This window comes from Barbus barbus (assembly GCF_936440315.1).
Source record: "Barbus barbus genome assembly, chromosome: 13".
Taxonomy (NCBI): Eukaryota; Metazoa; Chordata; class Actinopteri; order Cypriniformes; family Cyprinidae; genus Barbus; species Barbus barbus.
This window is the reverse complement of record NC_136741.1, coordinates 16,151,093-16,167,681: the sequence shown is the minus strand read 5'-3', so window position 1 is coordinate 16,167,681 and position 16,589 is coordinate 16,151,093. Positions and strand designations below refer to the sequence as shown.

The window sequence follows — 16,589 nt, the reverse complement described above, 5'->3', positions numbered from 1 at the left end:
AGAAACTGAATATGAGGAGCATTTCTAAAGTTAGACTGATACCATCTCCAGGGAATTTACCCCTTTAAAGTGTTTGGATTTTTTTTTTTCTTTTTAAAAGGGCAAAGTGATCGGTTGCCCTACAATTGTCGAAATCTAAGGCGCTTAATAAGGTCAGTCACTTAACAGGGACTATAGTGAGCTGATTTTCCCCTTTGTGAAGAGAATGGAGATCAATGCATCACCGCTTGCGCAAATACCACCCGCCATCTGTCAACTCACTCATCACAAATTGTGAAAACACATGCAACTTATCACTCAGACAATGGCAGATGTGTAAAGAGCAGCTCATATTCAAACGAACCACTAATAAATTCCATCGAACCTCTGTTCAGACCAAACTATCCCTATATAAAGCCACATATAATATCTCCATTGGGATGAGAATATGATTAAACAACGCATTGGCACATTGACACACACACAATCTTTTCATGATAAAACAAAACTTTGGAAGTGGAAAGAGCACAATCTTTGTGCATCTGGTATTGCACCGAAAAAAGATCCCGATTGCATATTGTGGGACACGGCATTTGGATATCTGTAATTGAGTCGAAGCTATCTTTAATTGAGCTTAAGATGTCTCCAACTCAATGCAAAGATATCTTCAAACCAATTAATGACGCTAGCAGTTTAATTAGCAGTATCAAGAAATAATGCACTTTAGAGCCATATCTTATGGTGTTTTCCTTTTTACACATCTGAGGACAGATACGATCTCAAAAAAAGAGTGTGAGAGATATTATGAATTAATTTACTTAACTTTAGTTCTGTAGTTCCTCATTTTTCTTTTCTCTCTCTCTTTTGTGCTTCATTTAAGCCTGTTTTTAGAAATGATACACTCTCTGACTGCAATGAGAGCCAGAGTTCAAGCTTGTCACAGACAAAAGGCGAAGCAGTGAGCAGGAGAAATATCAGACACGCTCCCATTTTCACCGCTGAAGCTGTCAGCGGCATCAACAAAACAGACTGAACTTTTCTGCTCTTCAGATTAGATATCAAAGCTGAGCTGAATATGAACACCTCCTCAACAAAGTTTTAATCAAAGATAATTCTCCTCACGCGTGTGGATTAAGACATGATATCTGTTCAATTCAGTTGATGCGTTGCAAAAAGTCTTTATTTAAATCAATACTTTTATTTAGTTTTCCAGTAAAAAAAAAAAAAAAAAAAAAAAACGTCATTAAATAAGATAAATAACTGAAGAAGCAAAATTGATAAAGAGATAATAACGGGAATACATTTTTAATTAAGTTCTTCTTGCCACAGTAAACAAGGATAAACAAAATGTGTATTCTCTAAAAGTAACAGCATCTTTGATATTAAGCTATTTTGCTTATTAGATGCTGTAAATGTACACTACCATTGAAAAGTTTGGGGTCAGAAAGATGTTTTGTTTATTTACTTTTATTAAGCAAGTATGCAATGAATTGATCAAAAGTGATAGTAAAGACTTTTACATTGTTACGATTTTTTTTTTACTAATGCCGTTATTTTGCACACCGTAAAAAATAATAGGAACATTTTCTTTAACATCATATCAGCATATTAAATCATTTCTGAAAGATCATGTGACACTGAAGACTGGTATAATGGCTGCTGAAAATTCAATGTATTACTACAGAATAAACAACGTAAAAACAGACACCATCTGTTCATTACAGTAGCATCAGATTGAACGGCAGCTGTATCGGGGGCAGGCTGGTGAAGAAGAGTTGAAAGGATGTATATTACTAAATTTAATGTATTTTTGATCAACTAAATGCAGCCTTCGTGAGCATATAAAGGCTTCAGTAAAAATAAAACAACCTTACCAGGCCCAAACACCTGTCTATGAAATAACACCATAAAAAAAGAATGTCATGTTGATTCATAATTACCACTTAGCTCTGTGTTGTGTGCCCCGTGTTGAACTGTCACTAAAACTAATGTGAGCTACTTCACTGACGCTGATCTCTAGATAATTTTCGCTCCAACCCCGCTGAGCTGTACCTGTAGCAGGGTTCCGCTGAGGAACAGCACAGAGCAGGCGGAGGAAATAAAGTGTAGCCGTCTGCCTGCCGCAACTCCCCAGGGGACCTGTGGGGGTGGGTGGAATCCCAGGCAAAGGTAATCACTTCAGATAGGCTGAAACAAGAGCGGCTCTGGATCACAGGCCCGTCTGAGCCAAACAAGTGTGTGAGAGAGACAAGCACAGAAAAAGAGAAGAGAGAACATGAGTGGGAAATACAGCCAAGGGATGAGCGCGGGTCACTCTCAAAGCCTGAGTGCAGGAAACCGTTCGGAAATCCTCTTTCCTTTCAGTGGAGTGGGAATGCCGTGGACTCACAGGATATGAGAAGAAAGAAATCCTCTAATGCCTTTATATATACACACACACACACACACACACACATACATGTATATATATATATATATATATATATATATATATATATATATATATATATATATATATATATATATATATGCGTATAAATGATTACAGATCATTCAGCAACACCTGTCTGTAGGTACACTTTGTGTTTGTTATTTAGCAGTTGTCTACTTTCCAAAGGCAAGTTTCTCTCAATATTAGAGTCAGTAGGGAATACAGAAAGATGACCCACATAGCATCAGCAGCTGCAAAAAAATCTCTACAGACACTAAAAAAGTCCCACACATATACATTATGTGAAGCCTAATTGGTGCAGGCAGGAGATCAGAGACTCACATGTTCACAGCTGTCTCTCTAAATGTGGGGCCTAAATGTTCTTTGACTCATTTGTAGCCGCAACCATTTCTGGTGACTCACAGTCAGTCTGAGAATAATAGAAAAGAGTTTATTTTTCAGTTAATAAATCAACAATTTTTTACTATGAGCCACTCTATAACTACAAGTCCCTTTTACCCCCAACATTCTTCTGAAAAGCCTGGAACTATATTACACTTGCTAGATGACAGTGAAGTGACATACTTCCAAGTATGGTGACCCATACTCGGAATTCGTGCTCTGCATTTAACCCATCCAACGTGCACACACACAGCAGTGAACACACACACACACCGTGAACACACACCCGGAGCAGTGGACAGTCATTTATGCTGCGGTGCCCGGGGAGCAGTTGGGGGTTCGGTGCCTTGCTCAAGGGCACCTCAGTCGTGGTATTGAGGGTGGAGAGAGCGCTGGACATTCACTCCCTCCACCTACAATCCCTGTCGGCCCGAGACTCGAACCCGCAACCTTTGGATTACAAGTTCGACTCTCTAACCATTAGGCCACGACTTCCCAGATGCAACACAGATTGAGATGCAGATATTTAGGGGAAAGGACCAGACACAAATCCATAGAGTAAAAGATCAAGATGAATTTGTTTAAATCTTCTAAAACACAGAAGCATTTAAATGACCTAAAAAATAAAGGCCACAAAACTCTAATTCAGATTTGAATTAGTTGTAATATAAAGATCGCAGGTACAGTATTTGATTACTTGTTATTTTGCAAAGATATGGGTAATGCTTAAGGGCAATCCATTTTGAATTATGTGATTAAAACGGATTAAAACAAACGAAGAACTGCCAAACATTAGTGATTCTGGTGTAGGACGTTAACATATTTGCGATAAAAGGCCGCAACCAGATTCCTGCATAACGAAAGCGGCATTTGTACATCTCTGTCCCGCTCAACTGCTTTTGAATCTCCCCTTTAATACTGGGCAGAAAGAGCTCATGAAAGAGCCTTCACTTTCCCCTGTGGCCCCTGCTCTGGGAATGGAAGGCGAGTCTTCATATTAAAACTTCAAATAGTTCCTTTGTAACCCAGAAGGGGTAGGAGTGGAAGAGTTCATTTACACTTTATGCACTTTCTCTTCTGTCCTCACTGTCCCTATGAAGCCTACATTCTTTCTTACATGCAACACCGAAAAAAAAAAAATGAGGAAAGAAGAAATAAGGATGGAATGAAGGAAGAAGAAAGAGGCTGAGTGTGTTGCTCACAAGCCTCGTGAAAGGCTTAAAGCGGTTAGGCATTTTAATTGGATAAAAGGAGAAGATTAAAGAGTTCTTGACTGCATTCCATAAATAATTGATTTCTAATGTATTTGTGGTGGCAGGCAGATGCCGTTGTTTGGCGATGGTGGATGTTTTGAGTGGCAGGCCTGCTAAGATTTCCTGCACATCTAAGATTTCCTGCACATCTCCGTCTCGCCGATCTTTGTTTTTTCACGCTGCGATGCAAGAGAGGTGCATGAAAGGCGGCGCGAGCGCGAGCAGCAATTTTGATCTTACATCGCCGGAAATCAAAGATCATGCGTGTAAAGAGGGAAAGCAAAGAACTTTTTTGTGGAAGGCCAAACTTTCCTGACTCGCTGAGAAAAGAAGGTGCAATTCTTGAAGGAGGAAATGCAGCCTTCTCAGTACTGGAAGACAAAGCGCATCGTGACAACGCGCGCATGTAAACAAATAAACACAACAGATCCACAACACGTATTCTGGGCTCGCAAGAACTTTGTTGCTTCAGAAAGAATATTTTGTGGTGTAAACAACATAGCGTTATTAGACAGAAATAGTAGCAATAATGCAACACAGATTCCCACAGATGGAATTCATCTTGTTTTTTAGGAACAATAGCAAACAACACATTCCTGCAACTGGAGTGAAAAAATGAGATGATATAAAAAACATCTGTTTCAAAAGCAAATTCCGATCCAGCAAATTATGCTGCTCTAATTCACAAATTTATTACAGAGCAATGTTACCAAACACACACTTTGCCACACAAAAAGCTGAGGAGAAAAATAAATCTGTTGTGACAGGCTCTGTGAGCAGAGAATTAAAAAAAAGGTAAAAATCATGCCAAATGTTTATTTATTAGAGTTGCAAACAAATATTATTGAGGTCAAGGATGCTTGTAATACTCATGTTTTCATAGGCTATATATTAATTTATACAAAAATGAAGTAAAATTCACATGTACAGTGACTTGCATAAACCTTTTACAAAATAATTTGTATATTTACCATATTAAGTAGTTTGACAATTTCGTTTATTATTATGATCATTTCAGAAATAAATAAATACATACGTTTAAAAAAATAAAAAAATCTATATACTTCTATATATTCATTTGTTTTATATATATATATATATATATATATATATATATATATATATATATATCAGAATCAGAATCAGAATCAGAATGAGCTTTATTGGCCAAGTATGTTTACACATACAAGGAATTTGTTATAGTGACAGAAGCTCCACAGTGCAACAGAAGGACAGTAACAGGACAGGACACAGGTAATGAAACAAAATAACAGGAAATAGCCAATGACCAATGTACAAAGCAGCAAAAAAAAAAAAAAAATACACAATATATTATATATAATATAGGCGACTATGTATGTACAGGTCAAGTATGTGCAAATTAGAAATGAGAAAATAAAATAAGTGAGTGTGGTGAATGGATAATGTATTAGTTGTGTGTTCTACGTTTATTTATTGAGTGTTCATGAGATGTATTGACTGAGGGAAGAAACTGTTCCTGTGTCTGGTCGTTCTGGTGCTCAGAGCTCTGTAGCGTCGACCAGATGGTAAAAGTTCAAAGAGGTTGTGTGCTGGATGTGAGGGGTCCAGAGTGATTTTACCAGCCTTTTTGCTCACTCTGGATAAGTACAGTTCTTGGAGAGTGGGGAGGGTTGTACCAATGATTCGCTCAGCAGTCCGGACTACCCTCCGTAGTCTTCTGAGGTCAGATTTGGTAGCTGAGCTGAACCAGACAGTTATTGAGGTGCAGAGGATGGATTCAATGATGGCAGAGTAGAACTGTTTCAGTAAGTCCTGTGGCAGGTTGAACTTCCTCAGCTGGCGAAGAAAGTACAACCTCTGCTGGGCCTTCCTGACAATGGAGTCAATGTGAATATCCCACTTCAGGTCCTGAGAGATGGTGGTGCCCAGGAATCTGAATGACTCCACTGCAGTCACAGTGCTGTTCATGATGGTGAGTGGGGGGAGAGCAGGGGGGTTTCTCCTGAAGTCCACGATCATCTCCACCGTTTTGAGTGTGTTAAGCTCCAGGTTGTTGAGACTGCACCAGACAGCCAGCTCCTTAACCTCCTGTCTGTAAGCAGACTCGTCACCGTCCTGGATGAGGCCGATCAGTGTGGTGTCGTCTGCGAACTTCAGGAGCTTGACAGAGGGGTCTTTAGATGTGCAGTCGTTGGTGTAGAGGGAGAAGAGCAGTGGGGAGAGTACGCAGCCCTGAGGAGCTCCAGTGCTGATGGTTCGAGTGCTGGATGTGAATTTGCCAAGCTTTACTAACTGCTGTCTGTCTGTCTGTCAGGAAGCTGTTGATCCACTGGCAGACGGAGATGGGGACGGAGAGCTGAGTTAGTTTATTTTGAAGGGTTTCCGGGATAATGGTGTTAAAAGCAGAGCTGAAGTCCACAAACAGGATCCTCACATAAGTCCCTGGTCTGTCCAGATGCTGCAGGATGAAGTGCAGTCCCATGTTGACTGCATCATCCACAGACCTGTTTGCTCTGTAGGCAAACTGCAGGGGGTCCAGTAAGGGTCCAGTGATGTCCTTCAGATGAGCCAGAACCAGTCTTTCGAATGATTTCATGGCTACAGACGTTAGTGCCACAGGTCTGTAGTCATTAAGTCCAGTAATTTTGTGTTTCTTTGGGACGGGGATGATGGTGGAGCGTTTGAAGCATGAGGGGACTTCACACAGCTCCAGTGATCTATTGAAGATCTGTGTGAAGATGGGGGCCAGCTGCTCAGCACAGATTTTTAGGCAGGCTGGTGACACACCATCTGGACCAGGTGCTTTCCTTCTTTTGTTCTTCCTGAAGACCTGGCACACATCGTCTTCGCTGATTTGAATTGTAGGTGTGGGGGAGAGAGGGGTTGCTGGAGGTGTGAATGGTTGTGTGGAGGGGTGTTCTGGGCGGGTGTGGGGTGATCGTTCAAAACGACAAAAGAACTCGTTTAAGTCGTCTGCCAGGTGTTGATTCTCCAGAGTGCTGGGGGGTGGTGTTTTGTAGCTGGTGATGTCCTTTAATCCTAGCCACACTGAAGCCGGATCGCTGGAAGAGAATTTGTTCCTGAGCTTGTCAGAATAATTCCTCTTTGCCACTCTGATCTCCTTTTCCAGTGTGTATTTGGCCTGTTTGTACAAGACTTTATCCCCCTTTCTGTGAGCATCTTCTTTGGCCTGACGGAGCTGTCTGAGTTTGGCAGTGAACTATGGTTTGTCATTGTTGTAGAATAGATGAGTCCTGGTAGGAATGCACATGTCCTCACAGAAACTGATATAAGATGTTACAGTCTCTGTGAGCTCGTCCAGGTCATTTGCCGCAGCTTCAAAAACATTCCAATCAGTCAGGTCGAAACAGGCTTGTAAATCCCGCTCTGTTTCGTTAGTCCATCTTTTAACAGATCTTAATACAGGCTTCGCAGACTTAAGTTTCTGCCTGTAGGATGGAATAAGATGAACCAAACAGTGATCAGAGAGTCCTAAAGCTGCTCGTGGAACCGAGTGATATGCGTCCTTTATTGTTGTGTAACAGTGATCCAATATATTACTGTCTCTGGTGGGACATGTAACATGCTGTCTGTATTTTGGCAGTTCACGGGAGATATTTGCTTTATTAAAGTCCCCGAGAATGATTAAAACAGAGTCCGGGTGTTGTTGTTCACTCTCTGTGATCAGATCAGCGAGTTTCTGTAGAGCTGTGCTCACGTGCGCTTGCGGTGGAATGTAAACACTCACGAGAATGAACGAGCAGAACTCCCGCGGCGAATAGAACGGCTTGCAGTTAATGAAGAGCGTTTCTAGATCTGAACAGCACATCTTCTTTAACACAGTTACATCTGTACACCACCTCTCATTGATGTAAAAGCATGTCCCGCCGCCGCGCGATTTCCCCGTTGATTCTGTGTCCCGATCTGCTCTTATCAGCTGGTAATTAGGCAGATGGATCGCGCTGTCCGGTATGTCGCCATTCAACCAGGTTTCCGTGAAACATAGAGCAGCAGAGTTAGAAAAGTCCTTGTTTGTCCGGGAGAGCAGAAGGAGTTCGTCCGTTTTGTTGGGTAGAGAGCGGAGATTCGCCAGATGGATGCTAGGTAACGCTGTTCGAAATCCGCGCTGACGAAGTTTCACGAGCGCGCCGGCTCGCTTTCCCCGCCTGCGCCTCCTGTAGCGTTTGACCAGAGCTATGGCTCCGCCAACTACAATGTCCAGCAAAACGTCCGAAAAATCAAAAACCGGTAGAAGATTTTGTGGTGTGTTCTGCCGAATGTTCAGCAGATCATCCCTGGTAAAGCTGATCTTATTTGAAAAACAAAAAACAGGAAAAACAAACAAAAACAATACAAACACTGAGGAGCAACGCACAATAGCTGCCATCAGCGGCGCCATTTTGTATCCATTTTGTATCCTTTATATATATATAAAGAGTTCAGATGCAAGTGCCGCCTGAAATTTTCAACTAAAATTAGCATTTTTCTCACGCTCATGTTTAGGTTCAGTAATTTCACTTAAATGGCAATGTATAGGTCCTTTTCTTTGCAATTCAAGTGAAATAACTGAACATTAATATAGGAGCGTGAGAAAAATTCACATTTTAGAAGAAAAATTCAGATGGCACTTGCATCTGAACTCTTCATATTATATATATACATACATACATACACTAGTCAACATTTGGAGTGGATCAATACATATTATATAAGCATTAAATGTGACCCTGGACCACAAAACCAGTCACAAGGGTCCATTTTTTTTATTTTTTTTGAATGTTTTGATTTATTCATTATTTATTATTTATAATGTTTTTGATCAAGCTGAATAAATAAGCTTTCCATTGATGTATGGTTTGTTATGATAGGACAATATTTGGCCGAGTTACAACTATTTGAACATCTGGAATCTGAGGGTGCAAAAAAATCGAAATATTGAGAAAATCGCCTTTAAAGTTGTCCAAATGAAGTTTTTAGCAATGCATATTACTAATCAAAAATTAAGTTTTGAAATAGTTACAGTAGGAAATTCACAAAATATCGTCATGGAACATGATCCTTACTTAATGTCCTAATTATTTTTGGCATAAAAGAAAAATCAATAATTTTGATCCATACAATGTGTTTTTGGCTATTGCTAATATTCCCCAGCGACTTAAGACTGGTTTTGTGGTCCAGGGTCACAAATGGGGTATATAGTCAGAACTCAATAATATGGCTGCACTAAAAGTTTCAGGTTTACACCTTGGTTTTCCATATTTTCTCTTTCTGTCATTTCTTTGTGTGTTCATTCCAAATGCTTTGTACCCAGCTGTTTGATTCTGGTTTTACTTCAAATGACAAAAAGAATGAGTGGCATCAATGTACTTCAACCTCTCAATGCCCCTTACCCATAACCCCTGTAATCTCATTCCCATGTCAACAAATAATGATGAGGCAGAATGGGATGTGACTCCAGAGTAGAGGGAAAGGGGGGAGTTACATGCCACAATGCATTACCTCTCAGTGTGTCAAGCCTGCAGGGCAGCATGCAGATGAGAGAGAGGGTGCGGGGGAAGCGTATGGGTTACATATCCTGGAAATAGGTGGGAACTGTGACATGGACAGGTGCCAGGGTGTAAATAGGGCGAACAGAAAAAACGAGAGAAAGAGAGATAAAGAAGAGGGCTGGAGCGTGGAGGTGTGTGATTGCATGTTTGTGTGGCACAAAACTTTCTTTCTTGGGGTCAAACGCTCACCCACGAATGAAATCTAGCAACATGATTCATTGTAAGCCCTCCAGCTCTTTAAACTAGGCCTGCAACACAGACAATCTTGCAAGCCTCAGTGGAGCTGTCTCAACGAACCACAATCGCCGATCCGCACTCTCCGACAATGAAGGTTCGTGTTAGATGATATCACCTCACATGAACTATTGCGGGAAACAGGCCCTCACTGACCATCTGAAGTGTGAGCCGGGAGAGGAAAGAGAATGGGTGTTGGGGAAAAGAAAAAAGAGAAAGTGAGAGAGGAGAGACAGATTTAAGTGGCACGCCACACTCTGATGTAAGACTAGAAAGCAGCGTGTCCTTGGTCTTGAAGAACTGAAACTTAAACACAGCATACGAGAATAAAAAAAGCAGCCAATGCTCATGTGTGTCTGGAAGGAAACAGCAGGATCCAGACAAGGCTCTAACTACATATTCAGAACCCAATTTAATTATTTAAAGGAAAGTTTACCTAAAAATGAAAATGTTGTCATGATTTACTCACCCTTACGCTGTTCCAATCCCAACTTTTTCTTCCATGGATATGAATTTTTCAAAAATGTCCTGGGCATTTTTTTTAGTATAATGAAATTATAAAATTAACTTTATTATTTATGAAGTATTTTGAAGCCTTTCCATTGATATATCTATATATATTAAAAATATATTTTTATATAATATAATTGTGTGTGTGTGGGGGGGAGCATATTTATACAATTGAAGTCAAAAGTTTACATACACCTTGCAAAATGTTAATTATTTTACCAAAATAAGAGGGATCATACAAAATGTTATTGTTTATTTAGTACTGACCAGAATAAGATATTTCACATAAAATGTTTACAAATAGTCCACAAGAGAAAATAGTTGAATTTACAAAAATTACCCTTATAAACATATCCTTTAAGAAAAGACTACTGAAAATTAGCAGTTCAAAGATAAGTAAACGAGTTCTCAAGAAAGTTAATAGTTAGTGGAGAGGGGGGGGGTAAGAGGCCAGAGCCCTTCCCTGTTGACATGATTACAGCTGATGGTGGGCAGGAACAGAGTGGCCATAGGAAGCACTGGGACTTTCCAAGTCAGCTGACTTCCTAATATATATATATATATATATATATATATATATATATATATATACATACATACTGTCCCATACAAGTATACAGATATCAAAAGGAAGGTAACTGTTCTGACATGGTCACGCCAGCTCATTAAGGGCAATATACAGTCTAAGTTTTGACTCATCTGCAGTAGTTACGTGATCCAAGTCCCTTCTGCTGCTATCTGTCTGCTCATGAGCCTCTCAACTGCTAGAAGCCAAACATAAAAGGAAGAGAGGTCTTCTAAATCACCCAGGATTTAAACTAGGGACACTATAATCTCATTATGAGTCTCATCTGACCACAAACATTTTTGATCATTGCAGATTTTTATATTAGTTTTGCAATCTAATTGCACTGCCTTTACAATAAAAAAGGGTTATTTCAGGCATTTATATGTAGCAAATATATTCTACATGCAGTATAGTCAAATCTAGATAGTGAAGGATTATGTATAATATATACTTCTTGGGGATCAGGATTGCACAATCAAACAATCAAATCCACTGAACTGCAGATTCATCTGTTCCAAGTTTTACCTGAACTACCAGGTTCTAGCAGTCTATTTGTATCCTGTGGTGTTTCTCATTCTATACCACACCACTGTTGTGCTTAAATTTCAGATCATCCCTGTAGATTTAAAAAAAATAAAAATTCTCAAAGTTGTTTTTTCAGCAGTGCTTTCCAGGTCCTCTCTATCGGGAAAAACTTTTGATTTACCCACAATAGTCATGATGTCATGGCTGTTCTATTTATTTATAAAAAACAAATGACTTTACTTGCTCTTACTCATGAACAAGGAAAAACCCAACCGGTTCAACCATGAAGTCGGGAGCACCAGCTCTCAGCCAAGTTTCAGTGTTTGTATTCTCGTTCACTTCTGGTCAGTTGCTTGTCTATTTTATTAACCAGAGACTTCACATTGCCCAAGGCAGGTAAGGTCTGGATCTTTTTCTTTTGATTCAAAGCTAAACACAAGCTTTATTTCCCCAGAATCACCGCGGGAACCCACTGGCAGCTTGTAAACAAAGCATGCAGGCCAGTAGGCTGTTGCTTCTTATAGTTCAACAAAAATATTCTTGCAGTCCATTGTGGAAAAGTGTATTACAACTTTCCAAATGCCAATAAAACATGAAACATTTTGTGAAACTATGTCTGTTGTTAGTAATGCTTTGACAAACGTAAAACAATAAAACATTCAAAATATGTAAATATGTTATTAATGTAAAATATATAATTAAAAGTATATGATATATATTTAATTGGGTCCAACAACTGGGAGAATTGGATAAAATCATAAAATGACCAGAACCCTTTTCAATGTTTTATTTTGTGTTAATTCCGTTTTATTCAGTAATTACCCATAATTAACTTTAACTAGGTGCTAAATTCTCTACTGTAGTACTGAGGAAATTGCATTCAGCACTGACTTTGTCAGAACATTGACATGTGCTTGATTTGCATAATTCCTTTAGTGCATCTGGCGTTAAAACAATAAATACAAAACTATGTATACACTATGTATAAGTGCATATGTGTTTGTATTGTGTATAAGATATTTATTAGTGAACTAATGTTTTCACAAACAAAGAGGGCCTTCCTAAGATGTTACATAAATTTAAGTGCCACTATAAAAGTAGACAATGAAAAGAATGAATCTGAAGCTGATGGCATACAGCAACTTTATACAGTATGCGACTTTAATGGATGGAGTATTAGTGCTTTTGTGGAAATTGTCATGTTGGCCTGCACACCGAAACCTTACCGGCGGGTCAGAGGCAGTGCAGTTCTTGACCCGTTTTAGGGTTACAGCACTTTAAAATGACACAAATCCCACATTTTCACACACAAACGTGGAGGTGAATTTTAAAGCATACTCCTGAGACTTCGCTAAGGGCAAGTGAGTAATATGTAAATGTTCAACCAGAGTATCTAGGACAATGCACAACGCTCTCTGATAGAAAGCTCTAGTAATACACTCCAGGACATTGTAGCCTTTTACAGAAGAGTTGATAGTGTTGTGTTTGAAACACAAAGCTGAATGACACTTGACCCATTTACTACAGTCCAACGTCTGGGATCTCGGCCCTCTACTATGTGTTCAAAAAATCTCAAACTTTTCCAAGATTCTTCATCAAGTTTTCATGGCAAGATGTCTCATAAATTATGAGAGCATCTCCAGCTGACTTTAGAAAAATGCTGCTATTCCCAACTCATAACCACAGCACAAAGAAAAAAGTTCCGGTTGACCGTTGAGTCATTTACCTTTCGAAATCTTTAATCAGATTTTTCGAAATCTTTGAAAATTGATCTGACGCATGTTTGCACCCGAGAAGTTTTTGAAGAGCCAAACTGTGGAGCTAAGGAATCGCTCCTCATCTAAACTCTTCTGAGAGTTCCCTAATCAGTTGCACAAACGCAATCTCTCAGAGCACAGAAAAGAACAGCATCTCTCACCAAGTATATTGAGATAGAAATATCAATTAATCAGAAACTTCAGAGATAGTTTTGGTAGCGATTCACTCGCACGACACATACAGTGTGCCTCAAAGTCTGCATTATTCAGTTCTGTGTCCCGCTTGTGCTCTTTAGAAATGAAAATACCTCGTAATGGAGGGAGGAAGTGCTGTGTGCGTTGGCTTGAACTGTGATGAATGCAGCCAACTGTGAAAACTATTATGTGTTCCTTGTCTTTTAACAGATTATGTTCTAGCACAGTGTACAACTGAATTACCATGTAACCAATATCTGCTAATAATTACACCAATGTGTCTCGCCTCAGACTTAAGGCATGTTGTATTCAAAATGAGAAACAGAAGAAAACTGAATCGTGTCTGTCTCTGGAGACCCCGAGTCCTCTGTCCCAGCAGTACAAACTACAATATCCTCAATTGAGGGAGCGCCAAGCGTCCAGCCGGGAGAGATCATGGCATTGACTCTGATTAATTTAGTTAATTATTAGCCTTGGGGTTCCACTTCAGCAGTCACTCACAACACCCGCTCTATCCCCTATCCTGCCCTTTTAAAAGGAAGGAGGCCTTGAACAAGCAATCAGATGGGTAGCAATTACAGAGTTTCTTATACTCATAGGGTTCCTCGTCTTACAGCGCAGATCTTCAGAGGAGTTCTGGATGACATCCTGCAGGATCATAAGAGAAATCTTAGGGGAAGGAGATGTGTAGGGAAGAAAGGCAGCAATGGAAGAGGTAAGAAAGGAAGCGGTCTTGGTCTAAAATGTGTGCTGATGCTTTATGTGTGTCTTGTTTTGTCATTGTCGACTCCATAAAAACTATTTTCTTTATATTTTTTCTAAATATTCCTTTTGAAACAGAACATTGAGCTAGCTCAAATCAAATGGCTGCTTTTAAAGTTTATATTACAGTTTGGCAAAACCAAAATTTGCTACTTTCTATTGCTCGTCAGTGGCATTATGAACAGATATTCTAGAGAACATTTAATTGGCCAAAAAAAACAAGTGTATGAATTCTTTTTTTTCCCCTTTTTTCAGTGTTTAGTGAAAGGAGATTGAAAATTCTGTCATTAATTACTCACCCTCATGTTGTTCCAAACATGTAAGACCTCCGTTCATTTTCAGAACAAAATTAAGATATTTTTGATGAATTCTGAGAGCTCTTTGACCCTGCATAGACAGCAAGGGTACTACCATGGTCAAGGTACAGAAACGTAGCAAGGACATCGAAAAAATAATCCATGTGACATCAATAGTTCAACCATAATTTTATGAAGCTACGAGATTACTTTTTGTGTGAAAGATAACAAAAATAACTACTTTATTTAACAATTCGTCTCCTCCGCATCACCCTGGCGCCATTTTTGGAGAGTATCTACTGAACGTTAACAACGTATGCTGTTCTGTGTCAGCTGCGCCACGCAGATACGTTGTCTATGTTGTTTACGCTGTGATCTGAACGAAAACAACACCTGCATGGTGCAGCTGACATAGAACAGCATACGTTATTTACATTGTTTATTTGTGTTACGAAGATGAATGGAGGTCTTACGGGTTTGGAACGACATAAGGGTGAGTAATTAATGTCAATTTTCATTTTTGGGTGATTTATCCCTTTACAATAACAAAATAAATATTTTCCAGTCAAAAAAAAAAAAAAAAAAATGTAAACACTCTAAAAGAAATTTAATTGTGAAAATATATGAAAATGCTACAGTAAAGAAGTTCCGGTAACACTTTATTTTGATAGTCCACTTTAGACATTCTACTAACAGTAAGTAACTTTGCAACTACATGTCAACTAGCAGTCGTTAGAGTATTAGTAGACGGTCTGCTTAATATCTTCTAACACTTTATTTTGATGGGTCCACAACATACAACATACTGACTATAAGAAACTTTGCAAGTATCTGTCAACTTACTCCACTAACCCTAAACCTAACCTACTGAGAGTTAGTAGACATGTAGTTAAACTATTAAAAATAGTTTAGCATTTGAGATTTGTGTTTGTTTCTAATGCTTCACAAAAAGTATATACAATAGAAAGTGCCCTATGGAAAGTGCTATTCTCCAGTAGAGCTTTTAAATCTGTATATCTGCTCATCTTTTAGTAGTACACTATAATACAGATTGCCACTAAGCTAACGGACATAAACTAAAAGCCAAAATTGCATAGGGACTTTGACCTTCACTTACAATACTGCTGCTTCCTCTCTCCTACTTTCTTTAACCTCATCACACCCCTGGCTTTCTTCCTCTTTTAGCCCCTCTCTTAAATCCATGAGTGCTGTGCTCTTGGTTAGATGCTGCCTGTGTGTGACATTCTCAGTGACTTGGTATGCCTGGGTGACCTGGGTTCACACAGACCCATTTACAGGCTCACTAGCCTGCTTTCAACCTCCCTCTAGCCATTAAGGCAGTTTGCAAACACTGTGCATATATGTGTGTGTGTGTGTGTGTGTGTGTGTGTGCGTGTGACTGTGCAATGTGCACTCGTGCCACGCGTTTACTCCGGGCCACTCGCTGCTGACACATGCCCTGATGAAAGCAGGACACATCAGCTCAACTCACCCTCTCTCTTATTTCGTTTAACCCTTACACCTTGCTTCATGCAAACCAGTTTTTCTACATACAGGCGGACTAAACACTTCAGCATGAAAGTGCATGTCAATATAGAGTAAAAACCTGTAACAGCTTTTGTTGTCATACCTGGAAATATAGGATTGTGAGGTTAAGGTCTTTCATATCAAAGAGGAAATATGATATAATCATATTTATATAATATTACATTTACATTTAGTCATTTAGCAGACGCTTTTATCCAATGCAACTTATAAATGAGGAGAATGGAAGCAATCAAAATCAACAAAAGAGCAATGATATGCAAGTGCTATGACAAGTCTCAGTTAGCTTAATGCAGTACACAAAGCAAGGATTTTTAAAAAATAATTGTTAAAAATAAAAATAAAACAGATAGAATAGAAAAAGAATAGAGAAAGCTAGTTTTGGAGGCTTTTTAATTCATCTTTAAAAAAAATATCACTAGAGAGAGTTTATTTGTATTTTATTATATTCTAAAACATTTTTATGTTAAATTAAATATATATATTTTAGATTCATGCATATACCTAGAAAGTTACACTAACTATAGTTCAAATGGAAAGCATTTATCTGAAACAGAAAGTTTTGTAAGACACTACCATTCAAAAATTATATTTATTTATT

The 16,589-nt window shown here is 39.0% G+C and overlaps 1 protein-coding gene across 4 annotated transcripts in view; it reads right to left on the bottom strand.

Annotated features, from left to right (window-relative positions):
• The window catches only part of lpp (LIM domain containing preferred translocation partner in lipoma), a 232,146-nt gene that overhangs the window by 52,960 nt on the left and 162,597 nt on the right, over positions 1–16,589 (bottom strand). The gene's annotated exons all lie outside the window — the stretch shown is intronic.